This window comes from Camelus bactrianus, chromosome 13 (assembly GCF_048773025.1).
Source record: "Camelus bactrianus isolate YW-2024 breed Bactrian camel chromosome 13, ASM4877302v1, whole genome shotgun sequence".
NCBI classification, from domain to species: Eukaryota; Metazoa; Chordata; class Mammalia; order Artiodactyla; family Camelidae; genus Camelus; species Camelus bactrianus.
This window is the reverse complement of record NC_133551.1, coordinates 78,971,541-78,991,906: the sequence shown is the minus strand read 5'-3', so window position 1 is coordinate 78,991,906 and position 20,366 is coordinate 78,971,541. Positions and strand designations below refer to the sequence as shown.

Genomic DNA, 20,366 nt, shown 5'->3' with positions numbered 1-20,366 from the left:
TCTCACGTGCTTATCTGCTCTATGTATTTACTCTCTGGTGAAGCGTCTGTTCCAATCACTGGCTTTTTGCGGGGGGTGCTTTTTTTTAACACTGAACTTTGAGAGTTCTTTACTTATTCTGGACACGAGTTACCCAAAAGACATGTGATCTGCTAACATTTTCTGCCAGTCTGTGGCTTGTCTTTTCATTCTCTTAACTGTATCTCTGAAGGAGCAGACATTTTTAAACTCGATGAAATCCCATTTATGCATTCTCTTTAATGGATTGTCTTTGATGTCATTAAGAAATCCCTCCCGAACCCGAAGTTTCAACGTTTTGTGTCTTTGAGAGGTTTTCCAGCACCGGATGCAAGTCCATGACTCACGTGGAGTTAATTTCTGTCCGTGGTACACCTCTTCCATACGGACACTCAGCCGTTCAAGCACCTAACCATTCAATTCAGTTCTGCACCTTCATTCAAAAGCCCTTCGATGTGCAGAGAGTTGCAAGAACAATACGAAGAACTGGATGCCGCCGCCCAGCTTCTCCACCCCTCACTGGGACCCCCCTGCTCTGTCACCTCCACTACACACAAACATTGGCATTTCTGCTTCAATTGTGTGGCCTCACCTTCATCCGTATCATCTGCTGGATTCCCAGCTAAGATCTGATTTGGAAAAGGGGCTCGCTCTCCTGCTTTCAGTGAAGGAAGCTGGAGAGATCTTCTTCTCCAGAACGGGAACCATCATCTCCAGGACCTTAACCCCTTCTGCTGAACATGGGAACAAGCCTTGAAAGAAAACACCCTTCTCTGGGTCAATTTGTTCTGAAAACCAACTTCAGGCTTAAAAAAGAGATGGGCAAAACTGTAACAAAAACCAAGCTATTACAAAAGAAACCTTAAAGAAATTTAAATATTCTACTTTAAAAATTGACAAGGATCAATTACGTTAAAATTACCTTAATTCAGAAGTGCTTCTGGTCTGGTCTCCAAAACATGTAAAAGTGTCTGCAACAGAGAAAAGGCCGTATTTGCACGGATTCGGGCTGTGAGGCACAATATTCCGTACATTTTGAGAAGCACAAAAATCAACCCTTCCCCGTCACCATTTCTTGCCCCCAAGTCGCTTTATTTATTAGTAATTTGTATTAACTTGTGTTTAGTTTCTCAGTGTGGAAAAAAAGAGGAAATCTGATCTAAGTTTCTTTTTAAAAATTCTTAGAAGTGCCTCAGGGAAAATACCTTGAATTAAACCTTGAAAAGTATCGGGGGAAGGGGTGTTTAGACTTCTGTAACAACAGAAAAATCACTGCCACTCAAGAAGCTTCTAAGAGTGGTCTCACCCAGACTTGCCCTCTGGCAGGCAGGAGAGCTCATCTGAATTTCAAAGGAGCCCCTGGGCATCTCCTGAGTGCCAGCCAGGGCCAGCCCTCCAGCCACCCAGTCGCCACAGCGCCACCCAAAGCTGTGACCCCAGGGTCCAGGCCGCGGGAGCAGAAGACATCACAGCGAAGCCTTTGGACTTGCCGCTCAGCATACTGCAGCCAGCACAAAACATATTTAACTCCAGATTTCTTCTGAAATATCTCCTTGTCCTTCCCCAGAAACGAGGCTTCAACATCATTACAGATGCTTTGGTAACGTCTCCAAATCACACCCCGTGTGAAAAGACCACTTCTGGACATCGCACAGGTTCTCAGCTGCCTGCTGATTAGTCCCCTGCCTACCACGTTCACGCTCACGTGCACGCGTCGCACCTGGGGGCCACAAGAGCCACCAGCAAGCTGAAATGCCCCCCAGCTGAACTATGAATTTATTTACTTATTATTAACTTATTTAACAAAACAGGCTCACTAGGGAATTACGCAGTTTATGTTACAGGCAAACGCACGCTCCTCTGGCAGTGGAAGTGGGTGTGCGAAGAAAAGTTCGGTGGCTCCTCAAAAAGTAAATGAAACACAGAGTTACCGTGTGGCCAGCAATTCCACTCCCAGGTATGTTCTCAGAAGAATGGAAAACAGGGACTCAACAGGTGGACACGCATGTTCACAGCAGCACCATTCATGATCGCCAAAAGGCAGCAACAGCCCGAAATTCCGCCAGTGGATGAAGAGAGAAGGCAACGTGGGGCGTCCACACCACAGAGCACTGTTCACCCGTAACAGGGATGAAGCACTGACAGACTAACACAGAGGGCCCCTGAAGACACTGCTGCGTGATGAAGCCAGACACAGAAGGTCACGCAGCCTGCAATCCTATTTAAATGAACTATCCAGAACACAGACAGAACGCCGTGGTCGCCAGGGGCTCTGTGTGCAGTGAACAACGGCTCAAAGGACACGGGGCTCCTCCTGGGGTGACGAAATGTTCTGGAATAAGGTAAAGGCAGTGGTTGCACAACACGGAATATATTAAAATGCCACTGAGCTGTTCACTTTAAAAAGGTTTTGCTATATAAATTTTATTGGGGGGGTGGGTAGGGGCAGGAAAAAGTGCTGTTAAAGATACCTAAAATAACAAACGAAACCAGTGGGTGTGGGTGTGGGTGTGGGAGCTGGAGGTCAGTGCTCACCTTCCCCTGAACCGTCTGAGGCGAGCTCCTAGGGCGGCAGGCTCAGGGCTTCCACGGATCACTCAGTGTGAAAGCCTGGAGTGGGGGTGGGGTGTAGCTCAGCGGTGGAGCATGTGCTTAGCATGCAGCAGGTTCTGGGTTCAATCCCCAGGACCTCCATCAAGTAAATAAATAAACCTAATTACCCCCCCCAAAAAACTAAGAAGGGCTAGTTTCTACAAACCTCCAGTTACGAAACAAGTAAGACGTGGGACGTAACGCACAACACAAGGAACACGGTCAGTAACACTGCAGTAACCGCATGGGGCCAGAGGGTTCCCAGACTTACCATGGGGATCATTTCACAACGTATGCAAATGTCACCACGCAGTACCCCTGAAACTAACACAACTGTACATCAACTTACTTCAGTTCACAAAAAGGGCAACAGTTTCACATGGGCCTGTGTGATATGGGCAAAGTCCTGGAAACACACCCACAGGACTGGGCTCTGCGGCTCAGCGAGGAGAGCTGAGGCAGGGCATGCGGCTGCCCCCTGCCCCGGAGTCAGAGGCGAAGGCGGGTGCTGGTTGGAGTCTGTCCGGCCCTGTCTCCCAGCCCAAAGCACAGAGGCCACTGGATGACAGCCGGAGGACGCTGCCATCTTAAAGAACGCACGCACCACAGTGCCCTATCACCCAGGAGGCTCTGCTCCTGCGGCTGCATCATGTTAAAACCCTTAGAGCAGTTTTCCCAAGGTGGGATAATTATGTCAAAGATTTTGCACTTTTTTAAGGCTCTGGATAAAATCAACCGACCTACGTTTTGCTTCAGTGTAGCTGTCAGCGCCGCGGCGCTAACTGTTCCCACGATGAGCTTCTCTGTACACACACATCCCAGCACACCCTGAGGCTTTCAGTACCACACACAGGGTTTGTATGAGGATTGTTATTTCAGTATTTTTCAAAATCTAGAAACTGAAATCCTCTTAAGACACACCTAGAAAGCCCCTTCACTGGCGGCGCCACCATTTCAAGTCAAGCAGAGGCACTCGTGTGGGGAATGAGGTCCTCCATGTCCCCAAAGCCTCAAGACAGCAAGAGCACACAGGCGCACCACTGCTCATCTGCACCTCTCAGGTCCCAAAGCAGACCGGACACAAGCGAGGGCTTTAGTCTGCCTCCTCTTCAGCGAGGATACGCGTGTATTCTAACACGTGCTGGGAGGTGTCTGAGTATAAGCCGCAGGGGGCAGTGTGTGTGTGTGACACAGACACCAGTCTCTCTCTAAACCCTGAGAGAGGCCACAACACACCCAGCCCTCGGAACTTTGCATAAAGGACTCGGTGCGCGTCAGACACAGCAGACGTCTCACTTCCGCATAACTCTCTAGTACAGAAGCGTCCTGAAGAGGCAGCACGTGAAAGGACAATGTGATGAAACGACCATGTGAAGGAAGCCCCGGCCAAGTTCAGGAATAAATGTGAAGGTAAAAGGAGTGATAACTGTAACAGAGTATTAGTTACTGAAAAGTGCACAATAATAACAGATACATGCAACACAGAAACAAGAAGAAAGGAAAAAGCCTTTCTTTACAGAGAAATGCAAACAAATGCAGAAGGGGCGACAGACTTGGAAAACCACCACCTGGGGCCTCCAGAGCAGCCACGGACGCAGGCAGACCTCCCGTGGTGCTGAAGGTGGTGGGTGACAGTGCGTGAAGTTACAAGACACTCCCCAGGACTGAAAGCATCACTCACAGATCATCTCCTGACTATCGAAAAAGAAGCTATTACAATGAACAGATCCGGTGGGCACCACCTGGAATCAAGCGATTACACGTAGTGTCACCAGTGTCGGAACAAACCAGCACGATGCGACAGAATGAGAAGCACAGGCCACCAGAGAGGCATTCCTGCCAAAAACACTCGGCCTCATCCAACCGCGAGGAAACAAGTTACAAAGATCTAGAGTGTGAGACATTACAAGAAACTGACCTGAACTCTCCAAAAAGGTCAATGTCACGACAGACACGTGTGAAGACCACTCTGGACGTGTGAGCCTTGGGAGTCATGATCACGACACAAAACACACACAAGAACCTGCTTTCAATCCTGAATTTGAAAAAAGGGAAGGAAGACATTCTGAAGAAAACTCAAGAAACTTCAGCGTGGACTTGGACTGGGCGTTACTGGATCAGTGCTGAGGTTCGGGGGTATAAGGAAACTACTGTGGATACACAGAACATCCTTGTTCTTGAGACAGGCTGGAGTTGCACAAGGGGTAAAGGACCACGACATCTATGTACAAGAAGCACACAGAGAGAAGAGAAAGGAAATATGGCCGCCAAAGTGGCAAGTTACTGAATCTTGGTGAAGCTACACATGCCCGCTGACCTACCCTCAGCTTCCTGTAGCTTCAAAACTTCTCCAAAACTGAACGCCAACAAAGGGCAAATACACATTTTCTAAAAACGCTGCAGTCATCAAACAAAAGACGCGATGACTTGAAGACAAAGTGAGAGAAAATGACTGTATTTTATGACTTTTTTTTTTTTACTTTTCCACTAACCAACAGTAAGGAAAAGCTTCTTTAGTAACTGGAGAACCTGGCACGATACACGCGCACGACCTTAACGACACAATCAATGCATTTTGGTTTTTAAAAGTGCGCCTTTTAAATAGATGAATATATAATTTTTAATTTTCAAGTTTAACTAGTTTTCTTCATTTTGACAACGTTTTAAGTGTTACTGTTCTCAGGCTGGCCAGAGGTTTATCACTGCAATTTTTTCCAAGGACCAGTCTTCAGTTTCGCTGGTTTTTCTCTACCGTGTTTCTGTTTTCAATTTCATGAGACTCTGCCCCTCCCTCCGTGTTTTGAGGTCAGCGTGCTCAAGTGCAGACGGGTGAGGCCGCCTGTCTTCTGCAGGAAGCACTGAGTCCCACACATTCCCGACGAGCACTGCGCTCACTACGCCCCACGAATGTGGAGTTTTGTTTTCACTTTCATTCACATTAAAATATTTTCAAGTTTCCCTTATGACGTCATCCCTGACTTGTTTAATTTCCAAATACCGGGACTTTCCGCACAGTGTTCCGCTGCTGACTCCAAGTTTGGCTCCAGGGCGGCCCCGTCCGCTCCACCGACAGCTCACCTCTCAACAGCCTGGCGCCTCTCGTGGCCCTCACAATTTTCACTGGGTACCAGAGGACAATAGAAACCAAAGGAACCACATCCATGCCTAGGGACGGGCACAGCCTCCTTCAGGTGGGCTGTCAGTATGGAAAATTAAGGAAATCTAGTCTTTTTTCTTTTTTTTAAACCAGAATACAGATTGTGCGACTAATGGCTGAAAGCCTGTGGCGAACTGGACGTGGCAGCTCCCTGGGTGGCGGGGCTGCTCCAGCAGGGAAGCCAGGCCCGATTTGTGGCCCACAGCTCTCGGGTGCCTCATCGGCCCAGTCCACTGCTGCCCCGCCTTTTCAGTTGGCCACCGCAGTGCCACTCTCCTTCGCTCGCAGGGCAGCCCCCACTGCCAGGGCCGCCTTCTAGACGAGGGGGCCTGGGAGCCGGTCCTGAGCCCAGCGAGCTGCCCGCGGGCTTGGTACTGCTCAGGGCACCACCGGCTCCCAACTGCTTCAGCGGTTAAGCTGCCCTAACCTTATGACACCAGAATATTCTTCTCAAAAGTTATCAGCCCAAGAAGACAGGTACTCCCCTCACACCTGCTGCGAGCCGGGAGCTGGAAATTCAGACTCACGGGAAGCTGAAGACAGGCTTGCGGCCGCCTCGGTCTGAGCTACCGACGGGCCTTCACTTTGTTTCTGCCGCGCCTGCGGCCAGTCCCCAGCAGGCCGGGCTCTGCCCCGCTTCCATGTGTCCAGAGGCTTCGTGACAAGCACCCCCAGATGCCACACTGGGAGTTGTGGACACACCGCCACCTAACTGCGGAGCACCGCCGGTCAGACTTCCGGAGCACACCACGCAATGACTTCACACGGTGACACACCAAGACTCTCGTGCTTGTACCGTCTCTTTCTCAAATACCGAGAAAATGAAAGGACACAGCAGGGCTGCAGCTTCACCGTCAAAGCCTGGGATGAATCCAGTTCAAGCTGAGGTGTGCCGGGGACAGGAGAGGCAGGCGCGACCACACAGAACCATTCTGGCTAACCCTGGCTGCTTAACAGTAAATTGTAACCACCTTCAGATGTTTTTTTAATTACCCTGTATTTTCTTGTGCTCATTACAAGGTTAAAAAACCTCAGGGGTAGGGTATAGCTCGGTGGTAGAGCACATGCCCTAGCATGCACGACGTCCTGGGTTCAATCCCCAGCACTGACATCAAATACATAAATAAACAAATCTAATTACCTCCCCCAAAATATGGGTGGGGAGGGCTTCACTGTGGTCTCCACATGGCATGCGGTAAATCTTCTGGGGTAAAGTTATGGGGAAATTCCTTCTTTTCACTGAAGGGCAGGAACTGTGCGACCTGACCTAAGCAGACAGGCCTCCAGCTGCCCTCAGCTTAGGTCCACCCAGGCGACTCACTCAAACTCTGCAACAAAAAGTAACTGCCGTCAAGCACAGCAGGAACTGCTGAACATGTGACACGCTTCTGGAGGAAGAAACAGGGAGATACAGCCAGGGAAATACATCAGAACAGAAAAATGAGTAAAAACAGCTACACGCTCAGAGCACTTTAAATTCAATGCAGAAATAAAGAGGCATAACTAAAACACCACCTGCGTACAGAGCTGATGATCCCCTCCTGGAACTACCTAGGCTTCCAGACTGAAAAGCTGTACCAAAGGCCCAGCGTAGCGGACAAGGGGAGACAGGTTACCAGGATACATCACACTTCAGAGCACCCAGGCAAAAGCCAGGTCCTCAAAGTCCCCAATGGAAAAAGCTGCTGATACACAAAGGATCAAGAATCACCAGCATCTGGTTTCTCAACAGCAACAGTGGAAACTGAAAGCACACAGAGCAACGTCTTAACCTAATTCCAGACAAGAACTGCCAGCCTAAGGTCAGAATAAAGACACACACAGTCCAGGATGCTACCAGAGGACAGTCTCCTCGGGGCAGGGGTCACATCTGGGACTTGGGATCCAGGAGCCGGGACCACCTTCTCTGTCCCTGCCGGCCCTGAGGCGCGGTGGCCAGCGCACCTGACTCGGTAGTGACGCCCCACACGGCGACCCCCCCCACCCCGCCGCGAGGCCGGGCCGCACAGCCACTGCGCTCCTCGCCCAAGTCTCACAGCAGTCACTGAGTGAGCCTGAGCACACCCATTGTGTCGGGCAACTAAACCGCCGTGCTCTCACCCCCAACTGGATTCTGAAGTATATCTGGAAAAAAGATACAGGTAAAATTATTTTTAATCAACAATAAGTTAATCAAGTACTCGCTACACGCCAGATGCCATGTTGCCGAGCACTTACGTGTACCGTCTGATGGCCCCCCAGGCACCCAATGAGTGGGTGCTGTCACCTTCATTCCTTGTGATTCCAGTTCTGTAAAGTTACAGAAAAGATACCTGAGGCAAAGAGGTCAAGAACTGGCTGGACGGTGCACAGCAAGGGGCTTACACCCACACCATTCTCACTGTCATCTCCAGACGTTGCGTCATCGCACATTTTTCAAAAAGAGAGTAAGATACAAAAGTCCCTTTGCTCAGGACGTTCTTGGCCCTCTCTTGCCCTCCGCCAGGAAGTATCACTCAGCCTCAAAGACAGAGCTTTACTGAACCTTCCCAAGGGCCCACCCCACCCGCCAGCCCTCCCTCCTGCTCTGTGACCCACCGCCACACCATCCCAGGGGGCTGCAAGCAAGGCCGCGTAACCTTCACCGCTGCTTTGGATGCTTTTTTCTGGAGGGGAGGGGTGTGTTCAGTCTACAGGCTACCGCTCCTAAAAGCTTGCTCCCAGTCTCCTCCTCCAAACCCTGGTCTTGAGATGGCCCCCGGCTCCCGGCAGCACGTCCCACGACACACCCGCCTCCCACTCACCCTAGTCACAGCTGGCCACGGCGGGGACAGGCAGGTGCCCCAGCTCAAGCCGTCGAACAAACTCTCCCCCAGTAACGCGGAAGCTGAGACTGCGAGTGGTGCGGGCTCTCGGGTCTGGAAGTGGGACATGAACTTGAAAGCGGTGGCTGGTACCCTCCACAGCCTGGACTGAGCAGTAGAAAGAAGGGCAGCAGAGCTGCACGCAGGGGGCACACTCCCCACTGACCCTGCCCCCCACCTCCAGGCCTCTGCATTAATTCTTGTTTTTTCTCACTCTGGAGCTTCAGCTGGTTTGTCTCCTACAATCAAGTAGCTGATTTCTGCACGCCACCCTACAGCAGCACGAGGGCTCCGCTCCCTAGGGGCTTCCAGGAAGCACGCTGCCTCCGCGCATCAGGGCTTCACCCGCCGTCTGTGCGGGGCGACTCCCCGTCCCACCCGTCTGGTCCCCCAACCTGAACCCTTGGCCTCCAACCACAATGCGCCACGGCCCCACCTGGATGGGGCGCCTCCTCTCACCTGACCCACGTTAGCACCATCTGACACCCACCCCGCGTCCCCCCCTTCAACAGACCGGTTCAGGTGACACCATTTCCTGGAGCACCCCCCCCCCACCTCGTGGCTACCCCCTTCCCTGCCTGCACCCAGCCCCAGGACCCCCCAGCGCAGTGCTCCACGGGCTCAGCCCCGGCGGGGCTACAGGCTTTCCTGTCCAAACCCTCAAGCTGGTCATTCACCAACCCCTCAGGCACAGAGCACCCCTCCCTGCACCCCACGTCCACTCCCGGGCCTCCTGTCAGCTCCGCTTCTTTGCCTAGCCTGCCAGTAACTCCCTCCCTGTCCCCCTTCCTCTCCAACCATCTTTGCATCACAGCCTGATTTATCTCTCTGAAGGACAGCTCTGACATCTGACTCCTCCGCTCAAGTCTTCAAATGCTCCTCCTACAGAAGGAAAGCACACTTTTCAGCCTGGCGCAGTTTAGAGCCGTTGGCCTTTCCCACTGCACTGCCAGGAACCCTCCCCAGGGTTCTGAACGCACACACAAAGGCTCTGGGTGACTCTGGTGCCCTCTGCCAGGTCTGGACCAAGACCCAGGCACTGGTCTCTCACACAGGAATCCTGGAAACATGAGTGTATTCTTGCCTTGAAGAATTAGAGACAATTTTTTTTTAACAATTAACGATTTGGTGATTTGCGGGGACGATAGAGAACATAAACTCTGACAACAGTTGATTTTTCTTTTAAAGTCAAAAATAACATTAATTCAGAAATAACAGGGAAAGGGTTCACATACTGTTGAAGCTTCTGAGGGAAGTGTCCCAGAAAACAATGACTGGAAACGTCCAACAAAACCAGGCTACACGGATGGCATACTCTGACTTTTAATACCCTCATACAGTTTCACGGGATAAAGCTCATGGTCCAGTTACTTCAATGAAAGCTCCGTTTGCCAATGGAAAGCCTTACAGGACAATGAAACCTGATTTAACACGAAGAACTACATCTTTCTGGAAATGGTTAATTTTAATGGAGGCACCGGGGAGTGAACCCAGGACCTCTGGAAATGACTAACTCTAGACATGGACAATTCAAACACCTCCTAATTCCCTCTACCCCAACCCCCAGACCCAACTGGTCTGGGCAAGGCTCTTCTGCTGGCCAAGGAGAGAAGCCTCACTGGGGAGCGGGGAGAGGCTCGACAGGCCCCAGGACAGGGCGCACGCAGGCCCGGGGCGCCGGGGCCGGCTCCTGGTGACCCCGCCGTTTGCGGGGCACCCGCTCTCTGGCCTTCTGCCACCTCTGCTCTTGACTTGGGAACCATCCAAGAACACCCATAACTCTGTATTCCAACGCCCACTCAGCGTCAGCTGTGTCTGTTGCTAGAAAGTCGTCTGCACCAGCCCGTCCCCAGGCCGGGTGACCAGCCAGCTGTGGCAAAGGAGGTACGGCTGCCCCGTCACGGGGACTACGAGCGGGGCCCCCAGGAAAGAACACAGCTCTTTAACAGTGACAGACTCCCCCCTGTAAGTTACATAAGCTCTCGTCTCTTCACTCTGGCTGGCAGAGAGGAGTCATAAAGCATCAAACACGAATACATACACATATAGCAAGAGATAATTCAGTTCCCAGAAGTTTGTGGTCAACAGATACATGTGGTTCTTAAAAAAAAAAAAAAAAAAAAAACCTGAAAAATCTCTTTAATTTTTTTCCCCCTTAAAAGCAGTCATGGCTATCCCCACTGTCTCATCCACTCACTGCATCAAAAATAGAAGGGGGGAGAGAGGGCCATGGCCAGAACCAAATGGCATCTAACAGGTATTTACTTGTTATTCTGATAAAGCATTTATGTTTTCAGTTCATCTGCCACAATTGTTGAGGAAAACTACAGGCTACCTTCCAGAAGTCCAGCCTTAAGGAGAGTTTCTTAGATGATGAATTTCACTTTTCCATAAAGGACACATGATAAATGCCAACGAGGCCCCTTCAGTCGACACCACTGTGTGTCCTCCCACCTCCCCTCTGCTGACAGACAGAACCAAAATGACTCAACTCTGATTCCTGGAGAGGGAAACACCCGCCTTCCGCCCTCACCCTGGTACCTCCAGTGGGTGAGCCCCTCCTCCCGGAAAACACACGGCCCCCTAGGCTGCAGGGACCAGTTCAGGCAGATTGTGAGCCATAAAAAGCTCCAGCTCCCAAAGTGCACAGCAAGGTGCAGCGAACTCTGGGTTACAAAATCATTTTGAGTTGAGACAAGTGCAGAGAAACCTGACAGATGACAGACACCACAGGAGCAGCTAGCTCAAGGGAGTTCACAGCTCCAACAGCAGGTGGCGCTGCACCCCCGTCCCCATGACATCACATCCTTATGAGGCAGGCACGCCCTTACAAAGCAGGGTTTTCAGTGGTTGCTTCGATAAAAAAACATGGAACAGGAAATGAAGACAGCCACATCCAGTCTGATCCTGAAGTCTGAGAAGCTGTGCTGCCTGTCAGTTAACGACAGCGGTTTATTCAAGAATAACAGTTAAGTTTCCTTCCATTTATGGGTATGACTTTATCAAATGGCTACCAAGGTTTTAGGACATAAATACTTAGATTGTTTGGACCTAAGGACTCAATAAAGGGAACTTTCAGGTACTTATTTTGGCCTGGGGCACTGTGAAAATCCTAGGGACACTAAAGGTGCCATGAATTTGGGAATCTTTGCATGAAGACTCAAATCTGGGCCTCAGAGTGTGGATGGGGGAGGGAGGGAGGCAGAGCAGCAGGAGGTGATGCTCAGAAACCCACCACCACAACCCCACCCAGAGCCTCGCCCAGCTCTCCGCCCCACTGCCTTATGTGTGGGCTGCAAAGCTGGACATCACAATAAATTCACCCAGAACTGACTTCCTAATCTTCATGTTCCCGGACAAGACCAAGAGGAACCCAGTGCCTGGTTGCTGAAAGGCACTTCCCCAGGGAAGGCGGGAAGTGCGCCCGGCCTGGAGGACAGGTGCACCGTGGAGACCTTCGACTCCTGCAGAGAGAAGGAGGGAGAGGCAGCCGGGCCGAAGCCGGGAGCTGGTGCTGAGGGAGCCGAGAGGCCAGGAGACGAGGCCCATGCCTTGAGGTGTGCAGATCAGACCCTTCAAGCCGTGCAGAGAGCATCAGAGACGCTCATCAGAGAGGGCCAGGACACAGCGTCTCTGTGGGGCTCTGCCCAAGGGGCACAGCCTGACGCTAAGCCTGAGGAAGCCCGGCAGACCCAGGGCAGCCGGCCTGCCTCTTCACAGTGTCAAGGACAAGAACGACAAAGACAGGCCACTCCAGACTAAAGGACAGACACGGCTTCTAAGTGCGTGTTCCCGGACGGACTGGATCTGGGTGAAAATCGAAGCAGCACAGAATAGAAAGGAGAGGGCTAACAGGCTTAAATTCACTGCCCGTGGTAACTGCACCGCGGCTGTATAAAGATACATGTCACTGAGGTGCCGAGTGGAGGCGGGAGCGCGTCCTGCTGCTCGCTCCTTGGTGCTGCGCTCGCATCTGCTTCAGAGTTAAACTGGCAGGTGCACTCGAGGAGCAGCCTGGCGGGACGCGGTGGGCTCGGGACTGCCGGGCCCCCAGCCTTCAGGCAGGGAGGACGGCCTCAGCCAGAGGGGCTGGCTCTGCCACTGAGAGTGAAGTGCTCCCTGAAGGAAGCGGCTCACCAGGAACACGAACTCCTTGAGCTGAGCGCCACGTTCTGCGGCTCCTAAGTGCACAGCGGCGAAAGCCGGGCACTGTCATGGGGGCAGGACGATGACACCGGTAAGGAGAGCCCAGCGGAGGATGCAGGGCCACCCCAGGTAGGGAGTGCAGCCAGACCTCAACTGCAGTGGCCCGAGTGCACGCCACTTGGACAGAACTCAGGGCGGCACCCCCCAAGTGTGACAACCCCAAATGTCCCTGCCTGCGAGGGCTGTCCCTCTTGCCGCCCGTCAGTGGAGGAGCACGAGCCCCAGGAAGGCACACTGACCAACCGACCGCATTGCCACCCTGGGGATGGGGGCCACCTGCAGCACACATCTGTGTACAATTTACAGACCTAACTACAGTCTCTGCTGAAATGCCCCTCAGGAGAACGAAGTGCCTTTTTAATGACTAAATCCATAGCCCTTAAGTCCCTGTATCTTCCACACGTCTGTTCTGTTAACAAGAGAATTAAGAAAATAAATAATAAACCCAAAGAACTTAGTCCTTGCCCTCAGAGTGAATTTTTAGACCCCACTTCCCCAGCACAACCACCAGAGAGGAATTCTTCCAAAGTACTTCCAGTACATGCACTTTCAAATTTCAAGTATCACAATAAAATTCCAAAGTAAATTTAATTCGGAAACATTTAGAAAACCCACCTAGTGTTCTTGTGTGTAGAATGCCCCGTTAGCTTAGCACGTAACTGGTAACAGGGAAGTCTTAAAAGCAAGACACACAGCAGTTTCTCTGTGGAGACCGTGAGCACAGCGATGAAAGCCAGAGGACTGGGGATCAGAAAGGTGGTCTGGGTCCCAGATGCGACCTCAGGAAAGCCGGTTCTCTACTGGTGAGGGGTCAGAAGGCACCACGTGGCCAAGAGCTCAGAGCAGAGGCCCGGGCAGCAGACGCCGTCAGTCTGGTGCTGACTTTCCTGTCACAGCCGAGAGGCCAAGGGACAGACGGGCACTCAGGTAAGCTGTCTACAGGCACAAACCTGAGCCTTGGACTGATTACTCACCCAGGCCACTGAGGATTCTTCTTTTGATTTTCAACCATCTTAAACTGTAAAAGCCATTCTTAGCTCGTGGCATACACAAGAAGAGACGGCAGGCCGTGGCTGCCAACCTCCGGCGCGTAGCGCAGTGCCTGGCACACAGCGGGGGTCGAGGAACCTCAGCAACCCTGACCCTGGAACACCCTGCACATCTCAGCCTCCGACCCAGCAGCTGACCCCAACTCCAGCGCGAGCTGCTTCCCCCTCCCCAGGCTGCTCCTGCTCGGTTTCACTTAGGAGACTCCTGGCGCTCCTCACTCCAGGAGAAGAGCTTTTGCACCTTTACATTAAACTAAGTAATCTTGTCCATCAATTTTGAAAAATCCATTATACAAAGTATCTCCCCCCACAGCTTTATCCCTTAAGTGGAATTCTGCCTCTTACAATGTACGTTATCAGCCACAAGGCTTCATTTCGGCCAAAGACCGCCCCGCGTCCTCTGTCCCTTCTGTCACCTTGCAGAGGTTGCTACATGTGTGCTGCGTCTCCCCTCCTTCACATGGCTCCGAGTCAGGCACAGTGAGCCCAACCAACCAAATTTCTCACGGTCTTCAGTTTTGCCAGATGCCCAGTACTGATTTCCTGAAGTGTTACTACCTAACGTTACTGAAAAGTACTGTCGGTAAGATCAGTAGATCATAGCTGTTATGTTGGTAACAACAGCATGTACTCTAATATGAGAACTAGTCAAAGGAAGCAGGAGAAACATGAAAACCTAAGACGCTATGGAGGAGCAGACACAGCGCCACCGAAAGTCTTCTCCCTCACGGGCAACCTTCATCAATCACACCTCAGTTTATAAAGAGGGAAACTGGAACTATGGAATTCCGATAATACGCTCATTTCAGTCACACTGGCTTTGAGAGAGCTCCTGATACTTTCAAACATAATGTGCTTTTATATTTCTTCCAAAATGAAAATACCCTTTTCCTAACTCTCATATTCTTGGTAAATTTTCCACAAAAAATGCAGGTAAGACGTTATCTCACTGCATCATGCTCCCTGCCCCTATCTGCCCCCAAGAAGTAACTCCCGTCTCGCGGGGTGAACAGGGGCACCTATTTCCTCCGGACTACCTGGTACAGAGGTGCAGAACTGCCAGACGCAACTCAAACACCACCACTTCCCCACCTACACGTGCTCTGAAACGTCTTCTCCCGCCACTTCCACTTACTGCGCGGCGTTCGTCTCAGGACCGTGAAGAAGAGCCACTTACAGCCTTTAAACTGCTGCGGAGTATTCTGCGTCCCTTCATGTGACCGACCCCTACCAATGGGTATTTAGTTTCATTCGTTCATTCATTCCACAAATATTTTTTGAGGTGTACTATGTTCCAGGCACTGTTAGAGGATATCAGGGAATAAAAGACAAAGGTCTCTGTCCTCTGGAAATACATTCAAAATGCGTTAAGACATGTAAAAGTACATAGAGTGTAATGGCGTAATGCCATTTATGTTTAAATAAAAATTACCTGTATGTATGTATACTTAAAAAAAAACTCTGCCCTCATGAAACTTATATTCTAGCAGTTAATAACAATTTTTTGCTTTTTCTTACCAGAAACTGTTAAGTGAAGGTTTCTGACACTTTTTTTAATATTTTGTTTTTATAACTAATGTTGTAATAAGTATTCTTACATTTTTCCTATGAATAAATCTCTAAAAATAAAATTGCTGGACAATTTATTTTGGAAATGTTCCCTTTGTATCAAGGATATTAACCCTTATAATAGATTTATTTCCAGTACTTTCTCCAATTTGCTTGCCTGTGAACTATAGTTCACAGGCCCTCTATCCAATGTCTCTTGCTATAGCTGTGTTCTGAGTATTCAAGCTTTTACCCTCAGCGTCACACTAAGAAACCCTTTCCCCATACACCTCACCTCAAAGGTTATTAAGTCTTCTCCGCAACATTTTTCGAACACTTCCATGTTTTAATTTTTACTCTTAAATCTTTAATCCACCCAGAGTCTCTATGTGCCATGGAACGCAGTTTTCAACTTTGTTTTTCCCAACAGACGGCAAGCTGACCCACCACCTTTCACGTCAAAGTCATCCGTTCCTGCTGACCTGCAGCGCTGCACTGGTCGTGAACCACGTTCCCATAAACGTCTAGACGGCCACCCAGACTGCTCTGCTCTACCTGCGTGCTTCAGAGAACCTTTCTGTTTATAGCTCATAGAATACTCCCCCCCCATCTTTCTTTCACAGAACCAACTCCTCTCAAATATGTGTCCCTCCAAATTAAATGCCATTTAAGGAATACTCCAGCGCATGCGTGTGGGAAAAGCGCACGCAAGCTCTGTACCCATGTCTGCCGAGTCCTCTTCTGTCTCTTCAATAACGCCTTCTCCATGTGGGTCTTAGAGCTGACAAACATATTTTCTCTTCATGAAAAAGAAGTTTTAGGCCTAACAACCACTAAAAAAACGGCATTGGTCTATCTGCTTAAAAACTCAAAAAAAATTATTTGTAAAGTTAGTTTCTATAAAGGAGTCAGTATTTACAAAAAAAGCAAGCTTTCAGTAAGACCCATGCTCTTCTGTCGTGAACCGCTCTGCTCTTTGACTTTTCTGACCACTCATTACTTAAGACACATGACTCGAATTATTGACTTCGGTAGTAACACTAAAAACAGAATTTCACTATAAAGCAACCATAAAGTCTATTTCAGCTGAGCACTCAGCACAAAGCGCTTAACTGCAGGCGAGGACTGTGGCGCTGGTTCCCCGCCCCGGGTATCTCCAAGGCAGGACCAGGTCACAGGAGGCGCACCTGGAGCCGGAGCCTTCTTCTCACCCCTGCTTCCTCCCCCGCGAACCTAAGCCACAGGAACAACTCAGGAAAGACAAGGGTGACAGTGAGAGGAGCTGGCACGTCTAGCCAGTTGTTCATCATGCACCTGCTTCCTCCTTTCTGCCTCTTCTTCCAAATGACCCAATTACCCTCAAACTTTCTCCCCCAAGAACATCTCTGATTTTATAATAGGCCAGTTTCTGCAAAGCTTCAGAGCTACTTATATGTATCAATTTGTCACATTAGCCTGCACCTGCTTGTAATGCTGCTTCTTTATATGCCTTAGATGAAAAAAGACAATCTTTTGTTTGGCATCAAATTCCTCCCCCTCCCAATCAAAGCCATCTTTCTTGACCTCGCCGTGTCGCTTCCAAACCTTAAAATTCTGAGCTTAACAGGCCCTTTTTTTTGGTTGGGGGGAGGTAATTAGGCTTGTTCATTCATTCATTCACTTTTAATGGAGGTACGGGGCTTCAACCCAGGACCTTGTGCATGCTAAGTGCGCACTCTAGAACTCAGCTATACCCTCCCCTCAGCAGGCACTTTCAGTAGACTGTTATGTACAGGAGAGTTGCTGAAATGACAATAACGTATCAGCTGCTGTAAGTTAATTCAACCCATTTTTCAAATATAGAACAAATTAAACTGTATGCTAATTCAAACTGCTGTTTAGCCTCATGAGACTTAACGGAGCTAGGTCTACCCCATGCCCCACGCGGCATCTAACTTGCTCACCTGAGGAGAGCAGCGTACCACTTGGGACAAACTGCAAGGCCAAGGGACCAATGAAACGAAGGGCCAGTCCAAACGGCTGGCACCAGTGACAAGACCGGTCTGTGGGTACAAAGATAGGTAAGACTCCCCTGAGCTTTTCTTAAGGCTTTAAGTCTTCTGCTACCACATCAATTTCCTCTACTAGCTGGCTTCTCAGAGTGTGGTCCAGACGGCCTGGGAGTGGGTAGAAGAGCTCACTCGCTCGTCCTGCCGCCAGAATTAGGTTCTAACAAGACCCCAGAGGACTTCATCCAGTCACGTTCCGAGACCCAAACAAACATTTGGTTTAGGATCTCCCTATTTCAAAACAGAACTCTCCACTCTTCCCACATCAGCCACCAACTACTGAGCCGTTTCCTTCACCTCCTTCCCCCACAGCAAAGCTTGTTGAAGCCACATCTACACAGGTGGTCTCCCCTTCCTTAACCCCTGGTTCAACTCACCACAGTCTGGCTTTTGCTCCCCACCATGGCACCTGGTACCTGCAGCCCTGAAGTCGGAGGGACCCCTCAGCAGCGCTCCGTGCAGTGGGTTCCCCGCCCTCCCTCCCTCTCCAGGGCTGCTGCGCCCTCCCTCTTTCAGAGCTCTGGTGGCTGGGCATCCCAGCCCCGCTCCTACCTCCCATGCACAGGTGACAGCACCCTTTCACAGAACTGAAATACGGGGGAGGGATAGCTCAGTGGGAGAGCACATGCTTACTGTGGGTTCTATCCCCACCCAGTACCTTCATTAAAAAATTAGTAAATGAAAACAAATAAATCTAAAGAACTGAAATACTACCTCTGACTTCCAGACTGACTCCAGGTCAACACACCTACGAGCCAACGCTTGCACTTTGTTTCCTATGTCCACTCTGGACTTCAAATGTCCCTAGTGTGGCTCTCGTCCCCACTGGACAGGCAATAAACCTGGCCACTCTCTGTCCTCATCTTAGTGCTGGACATCACTGTGCCCTAAGTTTGCAAAGCAAGCACTTAAGACTCACCCTCGACTCCTTCTCATCCGTCCTCCATCAGCACCCTGGCTGCTCTGTCCCCGAGCAGATCCGCATCTCCCCACTTATTTCCATCTCCTCAGCCCCCATATCTGTAGCCAAGCCATATTGTTTCTCATCAAGTCTCCTTTACATGATCTTTGTCTCTCCCCCTTCCAAATATCCAGTCTTCATTCAGCAACCTGAACAAGCTTTTAAAATTCACGTCTTGTCATTTCTTGCTTCAGAGTGTTCACTGACTTACCTCCCACTGCCCCAAGGGAAAAACCCAAGCCTTCCTCCACGGCAGGGCAACCATGGGAGGCTCAGTCCACCCCAGGGCACTCCTGACAGTCAAAGAGGGCACTGGCCAGACACCTCGGCTCTCCAGGGGGAAACTGCCACTGTCCTGGGAAACTGGGTGGGGTGATCAGGGCTGTCTTCCTCTCCAACCCTGGCTTCTCTGGCCCTGATCCAGCCATGAAGCTTCAGCTAGCCTGGCCCCTCCCCACCCTGGGGCCCTGGCAATCGCTATTCTCTGCACCTGGAGGGCGCAGGCTCTTCACCCACCGGGCTCTGGCTCACCCTTCAAAGGTGACATCTGCTCTGAATGGCCTCCCCCAGCTAACCTAAACCAGGTGCCCTCTTTCCACTCAGTACCTCACCGCCCTCGCCCTACACCTGAAACTCGGTAATCCACCATTTCACAGCGCCCCCGGGAAGAATGAAGATTGCACGCGATCTCCTAGTACTTGCTTGTCACCACGCAGCACCCTGCGGAAAGCTAAGTATGCAGAAAACGTCTGTTTAATAAATCGATGGGACTCATTCCACAGAAGTGTCAGTATGAGCTGCGCACGCTAAAGCAGGCAACTTTCAATCTCATGTTACAGAGAAGTCTGTGACAGATTGAAAAAATGGCCACAGACTTGGGCAGCTCCTCCTGTAAGAGCCAGTCTACTCTCTCGCTCCAGTCTGTCTGGGCCTTGTAGCTTGCCTGGACCACCAGAATGTAGCAAAGGTGACGCCGTGTGACTTCCCAGAAAGGTCTCAGGGAGCCGAGCCACTTCTGCCCCTGCCCTTTTGGACCGTTACCCCGGAGGCCTGAGCCAGCCTGCTGGAGAGGCCACATGGAGGACAGAGGTGCCCCTGGCCAGAGGCCACGCAGGCGAGGCCGTCCCAGAAGTCAGACCAGCCCACACGCCGACTGACTGTAAAGCAGGCGTGAGCGCAGCCACCACCACCCAGCGTGGAGCGAGCTCTCCTGCCCTGACTGACGGTGGTGAGCACACAGCCACTGCTCTGTCATCACACCCGGAGGTAGTTTGTTACCCAGCAAGAGAGATACCCTGCACAGGGTCAGGCTGACTTTTTTTTTTTTTTAGCTGAAGGATACAAGTTAAAGTCAGAGTTCTCACTCTTGGCTTTTATTTTTCAGAGCCGGCATCATCTAAATCTGAGAACAAATGTTTAGACTAGAAGAGCGGCTGCTTTAAAGCTCTTCTTCCACGGCTGAAGTGCAGCCGCTACTCAGCGGCTTAGCATCTTTCTGAAGACGTCAAGTTTTAAATTATGGGCAATGTGTGCGGTCAGTTCCATTTTAAGAAAACGTAAAGAAGACATGATGGTCCCTTACTGATTCAAAAAGCACATTTTAAATGCCTTGCCAATCAGTATCAGGCACCCAGGTCCTCCCTGCTCTCGAGTCCATCGATTCCCAGGAAAAGTGCCCTGCCCGCCCCCTTCTCATCTCTGGTTCTGCAGCAGTCACCCCCAAACCCACACCCCATCAGCAGTTATGCAATCTCAGGCCTTTCCCATAACCCTCCTATGTGTCTTCAGGAAACTGCCTAGACACTCAGGTTCTCATTAAGTGGTTTCACAGGCCACCATCACCAAACCTGACTGTACACCAAGTTCACTGGGGCATTTTGTTAAGCAGAGTCCCAGGTTTGGAGATGGACACTTTCAGGGGCCCTAACTCAGTCAGGCTCAAGA

The 20,366-nt window shown here is 50.7% G+C and overlaps 1 protein-coding gene across 4 annotated transcripts in view; it reads right to left on the bottom strand.

Moving 5' to 3' along the window:
* GNB1 (G protein subunit beta 1) overlaps positions 1-20,366 on the bottom strand; it is a 65,086-nt gene that overhangs the window by 33,776 nt on the left and 10,944 nt on the right. For 2 of the 4 annotated variants that reach the window (XM_074377691.1, XM_074377694.1), the window contains exon 2: positions 941-989. The exons of 1 other annotated variant lie outside the window; for it this stretch is intronic. The gene's annotated coding sequence lies outside the window, so the exon portion shown is untranslated. Of the gene's footprint in view, positions 1-610; positions 635-940; positions 990-20,366 lie in introns of those variants that run through there. One more of the 4 variants, XM_045518605.2, reaches the window with a different exon arrangement.